Genomic DNA, 8,951 nt, shown 5'->3' on the forward strand with positions numbered 1-8,951 from the left:
GTAATGTAGCACAGACATCACACACACACGCACACACGCACACACACACACACACACACACACACACACACACACACACACACACACACACACACACACACACACACACACACACACACACACACACACACACACACACACACACAACACACACACACACACACAACACCACACACACCACAACACAACAGAACAAGCGAAGCAAACCCACATGAAACACAGAAACAGATACATACAATATAAACACACATAATGCATGTTGAATGATCTAAACAAACACAGATTCCTACACATATGCTCAACACATGTTCACACACACACCAGGCGCGTCTGACAGAAGATCTCAGGGTGAACACAGAAGCATTAGCAGAGTAAAGTACAGTACTCCATTCATCCAGAGTAGTGCTGTATTCTGCGGTCCTTCAGTGGACCAAAGGAGTAGGATGATGTTGTTCCTGGACACTGATCTGAACTCATGTTTCCATTTCCCCCCTGATTTAATGTCAGGATTTGGAGGAGGATGCGCTGATCCTAGATCTGTGCCAATGGGCAGGATTAGAACAGAGAGAGACACAGGAGGCCATCTATTAGTAAAGCTGATGGCCTGACAAGGCTGCTTTTGTCCATAATTAATGCAGACGTGATAAGCGTGCCATGGAACATGGAGCGGACTATACATCAATAATGGGGTAATGGACCCTGTAAGGCTGCATTATCAAGTACAGCACAAGAGGCCCTTGTGTCAAATGAATAGCACTTATGTTTAGGGGAGTGATTTGTTCTCTGTTCACTCATTAGACAGAATAGTCCAGTGGTTCCCAAACGGCGCCTCCCCCCCCGAACTCAGTCCGGCTTTAAACTTACTCTGCCCCCCAACCCATCTCTCACGTGTGTAAATTATCTCTCTCTCTCTCCTTTCTCTCTTTCTCAGTGCAGGCAGGAACACTCTATATTCAGCCATTTTTTTTACATCCAGAAAATGAACATCAGAGTTACATCTTTCTTTGGTTTTTCATAAAAAATACTTAATGCTCCCAATTTGTGTGATCTGTTGGGTTGAAAGCTCTCTAGAGACAGAGAGGGAGAGAGGAAACAGTAGAGAAACATACAGGGGAGAGAGAAATATAGAGAAACAGTAGAACGGGGGAGAGAAACATACAGGGGGAGAGAGAAATATAGAGAAACAGTAGAGACGGGGAGAGAAACATACAGGGGGAGAGAGAAATATAGAGAAACGTAGAGACGGGGGCGAGAGAAACATACAGGAGGGGGAGAGAAACATACAGGGGGAGAGAGAAATATAGAGAAACAGTAGAGACGGGGGAGAGAAACATACAGGGGGAGAGAAACATACAGGGAGAGAGAAACAGTCAGGGGTAGAGAGAAACAGAGGGGGCGAGCTGAGGGCTCATTTATTTACACTGACTGGCGAAGAGCATGCAGCACTTTGTGGTGGGTTTCAGGGAAAGACAGAGAGTGGGCGAGACTGATGCAGGAAGTGGTAGAAATGATAGATGATGGAGAGGAGGAGAAACAGTCAAAGAGTAATAGATAAGAGGCAAAATGAGAGAGGGGAGGGGAAATGTGAACTTCTGACAAGTCATGACATTTTGCATTTTAGTCATTTAGTAGACGCTCTTATTCAGAGCGATTTACAATTAGTGCACTCATCTTAAGATAGCTAGGTGACACAACTACATATCTCAGGCATAGCAAAAAAGTAGTTAACAGCAAAGTCAATGCTAGTAGGAAAAGACAAGTGAAGGTATTTATTTATTTATTTAAGATACTCTGTGGGATTTATTTAAGATACTCATGAATAAGCACTTTTTGGACAATTACAAAGCAAGCCAACATTTTAAGGAATTTCAACGATTTTATCTAGCTATGGTTTTGGATGAGTAACTCGACGAATGAGGAACAGTATAATTGTTACTATAATGGTCATAGCAGGGCCTAATCCTGATATGACTGTACAGGCCACTAAGCTGCTATTGATTGTGTATTTGTTTATCTGTTTAAAGCAAGGGCCCTGGTATCACATATCCATAATAGAGGCCAATTACGGCTAGAAATATGAGGCTGCATAAATTAGTCTCGTTGATGTTCACCTTCCACTGAATTCACGTCATAATGCTCCAGTAATTGAATTTGGCACATTGTGCATTAGCCATTGTTTATGAGAAACGGACTGGTGGGCTAGGAGTCTTTTAGAAATACAAAAATAGATGACAGAAAATGTAAGATTTGTTTGAACTGGCTTCTATAGAAACTTGAAGCAAGGAATCCTAAACAAAATTAATATGTTTAAGGCTCTTTGACTTGAAGACTGATTTATTATTCATATTTATTTAGGCCTATTCCACAATACGGTCAACTGAGCCTGAGATTACCAACACTTAACATGATAGTGTTACAGTAGGCTATAGCCTAAGAGGACTACCTACACTGTAGACGTTGTTCTAGTCAATGTGATAAACCAGGTCAAACTGCAGGGTCCCATTGCCATCATTTACTGGTTGGTAAAGTAGGCCTATAGGCATGAATAGAAATTGATTGACCAACCATTGACATAAGACATACTTTCTTATTAATTAATGAGCTATAGCCTCGGCTACACTTTAGGCTTAGATTAGAATATATTATATGAATGCTGTTTTATGGTTGCTTCCATAACTGCGTTCTCTGGGGTCTTCCATATGGTAATGTGGGTCAGAYACTCTCTTAATGGGACCCATTGTAAACCACACTGACAGAGCCATTCATTTTTAATGAGGCGAGGTCTGTCGGCTCCTCCTTTTAACGGCACCTTAATTTAATGGTTAAAGTAGATTACAATAGATGTGTACCAATCCCTTTAATACACTTTTCTGTGAATGAATTAAAAACTGCCTTTATTTAAGTCTTTATTTCCCAAATGTGATGTGAAGTCCAGATTCCGTAACTCCATGAGGGTTTTACACTTATGTAATAGAATTTTCTTTACACACAAATTCAGTTAGAAAACGAGACAACAACACTATAACATTTAATGAATAAACAATGTAATTATGTCAACAATGCTTTAAACTACAAAATATAGATTTAAGTATAAAAAATACTTGATTTGTCTGTTTCACAAAATGTAGTACGGGGCCAACAACGACAAAGTATTTTAGTCCTGGATCCTGGCATGTCATTTCACAGTTCTCCAAACTCTCCTTAGGAACCCTTTCTTCTTGGGAGATCTGCGAAGGTCACCCGAAAGATAAGAAGTATTTTAATATTCACCTTCAAATCCGCTATATTCTTTGGAGAGTGTACATGCGACATTGCGACATGTACATTGACTCACTTGTTTGGAGGCTAAGTTTCTCCTCAGGTGTCAATAATAAACCGAAAGGTTGCAAGATCGAATTCCCAAGCTGACAAGGTAAAAATCTGTCATTCTGCCCCTGAACAAGGCAGTTAACCCACTGTTCCTAGGCCATCATTGAAAATAAGAATTTGTTCTTAACTGACTTGCCTAGTTAAATAAAGGTAATATATATTTATTTTTTTATTTAAAAAAATAAACAGTGAACAGACAAATAGCACAACAGTAGTGACTCACTAAACAGCATCTGTGTGACTTACAAACTGTAATTGTATTCATATAATATAATAACAATAAATGCCATTTAGCATACGCTTTTAACAAAAACATTTTACGTATGGATGGTCCCGAGAGTCAAACYCACAACCCTGGCGGTGCAACTGCCATGCTCTACCAACTGAGCCATACAAGACCATATAGAGCTTACCCTTTTCCATATGCACTTCCGTTTCTAGCATTTTGCCTACCTTGTGGTCAAAACATTGTAGTGGCCCTCCTCTTGGCAGCGGGGAGAAAAATGTGCAGCTTTAAATCTGATTTCATGCAGTTCTACACATTTTGCCATGGGATGGAGAGAACATTTAGCAGTTTTAAAGCAAATTTCCTGCAATTTTTTACATTTCGCCATGACTTATGCCATGTTCATATGATCTGAGTGAAAGGGACCAACAAAATCAATGGGGGCCCCCTGGAGGTCAGGGCCACTGGGCATGGGGCTTTCGTGCCCGGTTAGTAATTTGGCTATGATTATTAAAAGGTTTAGATATCTGACTAGACTAACTTACCAAGCAATCCATAAAACGTTATCTGACATGAGCTAATTGAGTGACTGTCAGGGACTGACATAACACATTTAGAAATGGCAAGTTGCGTCTTCTACTATCATATCTACTAACACAAAGTTGTGTCTTCTACTATCATATTCCTACTAACAGAAAGTTTAGTCTTCTACTATTCAATCTACTAAACACAAAGTTTAGTCTTCTACTATCATATCTACTAACACAAAGTTGTCTTCTACTATCATATCTACTAACAAAAGTTGAGTCTTCTACTATCATATCTACTAACACAAAGTTAGTCTTCTACTATCATATCTACTAACAGAAAGTTTAGTCTTCTACTATCATATCTACTAACAGAAAGTTTAGTCTTCTACTATCATATCTACTAACACAAAGTTGAGTCTTCTACTATCATATCTACTAACACAAAATTGCAGTCTTCTACTATCAGATCTACTACACAAAGTTTATCTTCTTTACTATCATATTCTACTAACAGAAAGTTTGTCTTCTACTATCATATCTACTAACACAAAGTTGAGTCTTCTACTATCATATCTACTAACACAAAGTTAGTCTTCTACTATCATATCTACTAACAAGAAAGTTGAGTCTTCTACTATCATTATCTACTACAGAAAGTTGTAGTCTTCTACTATCATATCTACTAACACAAAGTTGTGTCTTTTCTACTATCATATCTACTAACACAAAAGTTTAGTCTTCTACTATCAATATCTACTACAAAAGTTTAGTCTTCTACTATTCATATCTACTAACACAAAGTTTAGTCTTCTACTATCATATCTACTAACAAAAGTTAGTCTTCTACTATCATATCTACTAACACAAAGTTTAGTCTTCTACTATCATATCTACTAACAGAAAGTTGGTCTTCTACTATCATATCTACTAACAAAAGTTTAGTCTTCTACTATCATATCTACTAACACAAAGTTGAGTCTTCTACTATCATATCTACTAACAGAAAGTTCGTCTTCTACTATCATATCTACTAACAGAAAGTGAGTCTTCTACTATCATATCTACTAACAGAAAGTTTAGTCTTCTACTATCATATCTACTAACAGAAAGTTGCGTCTTCTACTATCATATCTACTAACAGAAAGTTGAGACCTGACTGAATCCCGAAAATAATGTATATATTTTCGGGGGGTTGGGGGGCACTGATTATGCCTAGAAACGGCACTGTCCCCATGACCTCTGATCCTACAACACCTGCAGGTCTGTTATCGATGGCAGAGGAACTTTTCAGCCACCATACTGTGGAGATATTGAAGCACAGCTCCTTGTCCTCCCAAAGTGGTCCCAGAGCATTTCATATTATTCTGTGGATCCGGAAAGAATTCAGACCACTTTTTCCACAATTTGTTAAGTTAGTCTTATTCTAAAATTGATTCAATAATTTGTTTTCCCCTCATCAATCCACACACAATACCCCATAATGACAAAGTGAAAACAGGTTTGTGTGCAAATGTATAATTTTTTTAAAAACAGAAATACCTTATTTATTTAAGTATTCAGACCCTTTACTATAAGACTCGAAATTGAGCTCAGGTGCATCCTGTTTCCATTGATCATCCATGAGATGTTTCTACAAGGAGTCCATCTGTGGTAAATTCAAATGATTGGACATGATTTGGAAAGGCACACACCTGTCTATATAAGGTCCCGCAGTTGACAGTGCATGTCAGAGCAAAAACCAAGTCATGTGGGTTGAAGGAGTTGTCCGTAGAGATCTGAAACAGGATCGTGTTGAGGCACTGATCTGGGAAAGGTTAACAAAACATTTCTGCAGCATTGAAGGTCCCCAAGACCACAGTGGCCTCCATCATTCTTAAATGGAAGAAGTTTGGAACCACCAAGACTTTTCCTAGAGCTGGACGCCCGGCCAAACTGAGCAATCGGGGGAGAAGGGCCTTGGTCAGGCAGCACTCCACCAATCAGGCCTTTATGGTAGAGTTGCCAGACGGAAGGCACTCGCCAGTAAAAGGTATGACAGCCTGCTAGGAGTTTGCCAAAAGGCACCTAAAAGACTCTCAGACCATGAGAAACAAGATTCTCTGGTCTGATGAAACCAAGATTGAACTCTTTGGACTGAATGCCAAGCGTCACGTGTGGAGGGAAACAGGCACCGCTCATCACGTGGCCAATACCATTCCTACGGTGAAACATGGTGGTGGCAGCATCATGTTGTGGGGATGTTTTTCAGCGGCAAGGACTGGGAGACTAGTCAGGATCGAGGGAAAGATGAACAGAGCAAAGTACAGGGAGATTCTTGATGAAAACCTGCTCCAGAGCMCTCAGGACCTCAGACTGGGGCGAAGGTTCACCTTCCAACAGGACAACGACTCTAAGCAGACAATGACCCTCTTGGCATTCTCTCAACCAGCTTCACCTGGAATGTTCCCACATATGACGAGCCCTTGTTGGCTGCTTTTCCTTCACTCTGTGGTCCAACTCATCCCAAACCATCTGAATTGGGTTGAGGTCAGGTGATTGTGGAGGCCAGGTCATCTGATGTAGCACTCCACTCTCATTCTTGGTCAAATAGCCCTTACACAGCCTGGAGGTGTGTTGGGTCATTGTCCTGTTGAAAAACAAATGATCCCACTAAGCGCAAACCAGATGGGATGGCATATCGCTGCAGAATGCTGTGGTAGCCATGCTGGTTAAGTGTGCCTTGAATTCTAAATAAATGACAGACAGTGTCACCAGCAAAGCAACACCACACCTTTTTCAACACTCAATACCGAGTTCCTAACTGCCTCTGAAAGCAACGTCAGCACAAGAACTGTTCGTCGGGAGCTTCATGAAATTGGATTCCATGGCCGAGCAGCCGCACACAAGCCTAAGATCACCATGCGCACCATGCCTATTGGACCTAGACTTGGCGATCCGGTACCGCTTGCCATGCAGTAGCAGAGAGAACAGTCTATGACTAGGGTGGCTGGAGTCCTTGACCATTTTTAGGGCCTTCCTCTGACACTGCCTGGTATAGAGGTCCTGGATGGCAGGAAGCTTGGCCCCTGTGATGTACTAGGCTGTAAACATTACCCTCTGTAATGCCTTGTGGTCGGAGGCTGAGCAGTTGCCATACCAGGCAGTGATGCAACCAGTCAGGATGCTCTCGATGGTGCAGCTGTAGAACCTTTAGAGGATCTGAGGACCCATGTCAAATCTTTTCAGTCTCCTGAGAGGGAATAGGTTTTGTTGTACACTCTTCAAGACTGTCTTGGTGTGGACCATGTTAGTTTGTTGGTGATGTGGACACCAAGGAACTYGAAGCTTTCAATCTGCTCCACTACAGCCCCGTCGATGAGAATGAGGGAGTGCTCGGCCCTCCTTTTCCTGTAGTCCACAATCATCCCCTATCTCTTGATCATGTTAAGGGAGAGGTTTGTTGTCCTGGCATCACACGGCCAGGTCTACGACCTCCCCCCTATAGGCTGTCTCGTCGTTGCTGGTGATCAGGTCTACCACTGTTGTGTCATTGGCAAACTTAATGATGGTGTTGGAGTCGTGTTTGGCCATGCAGTCGTGGGTGAACAGGGAGTACAGGAGGGGACTGAGCACACACCCCAGAGGGGCCCCTGTGTTGAGGATCAGCTTGTCAGATCTATTGTTACCAACCCTTACCACCTGGGGGCGGCCCGTCAGGAAGTCCAGGATCCAGTTGCAGAGGGARGTGTTTAGTCCCAGGGTCCTTAGCTTAGTGATGAGCTTGAGGGCACTATGGTGTTGAACACTGAGCTGTAGTCAATGAATAGCATTCTCACATGCGTGTTCCTTTTGTCCATTTTGAAAAGGGCAGTGTGGAGTGCAATAAAGATTGCATCATCTGTGGATCTGTTGGGGCGGTATGCAAATTGGAGTGGGTCTAGGGTCTCTAGGATAATGGTGTTGATGTGAGCCATGACCAGCCTTTCAAAGCACTTCATGGCTACAGACGTGAGTGCTATGGGTCAGTAGTCATTTAGGCAGGTTACCTTAGTGTTCTTGGGCACAGGGACTATGGTGGTCTGCTTGAAACATGGGTATAACAGACTCAGTCAGGGACAGGTTGAAAATGTCAGTGAAGACACTTGCAAGTTGGTCAGCGCATACTTTGAGTACACATCCTGGTAATCCGTCTGGCCCTGTGGCCTTGTGAATGGACCTGTTTAAAGGTCTTACTCACATCGGCTACGGAGAGCGTGATCACACAGTCGTCCGGAATTGCTGATGCTCTCATGCATGCTTAAGTGTTGCTTGCCTCGAAGCGAGCATAGAAGTAATTTAGCTTGTCTGGTAGGTTCGTATCACTGGGCAGCTCGCGGCTGTGCTTCCCTTTGTAGTCTGTAATAGTTTGCAAGCCCTGTCACATCCGATGAGCGTCGGAGCCGCTGTAGTACGATTCGATCTTAGTCCTGTATTGACTTTTTGCCTGTTTGATGGTTCTTCAGAGGTCATAGCAGGATTTTTTATAAGCTTCCTGTTATGCAGGTGAATGAGGACCCAAAAGCGACGTAATAGTAACAGAGTCTTTATTCCAGTATTAAACAAATAATGATTCTCCTGGATATAATCAATGGTAAATCCAAAACAGGAAACTGAAATCCTCTCGTCAATAGAGAGGAACGACTGGAGACGCGACCACAGACTGCAGGTCGCTTCGGGAAGGCACTGGCCGTAGCTGACATAGACACCTGCTCACACGCAGCATCTGAAGAAGGCAAAGAACACGACAGGGCGGAACAAGGACACAGGAACAGCAAACATCAAACAAGAATCCGACAAGGACAGAAGCG

The sequence above is a fragment of the Salvelinus sp. IW2-2015 genome, linkage group LG22 (genome assembly GCF_002910315.2).
Source record: "Salvelinus sp. IW2-2015 linkage group LG22, ASM291031v2, whole genome shotgun sequence".
Lineage (NCBI taxonomy): Eukaryota > Metazoa > Chordata > Actinopteri > Salmoniformes > Salmonidae > Salvelinus > Salvelinus sp. IW2-2015.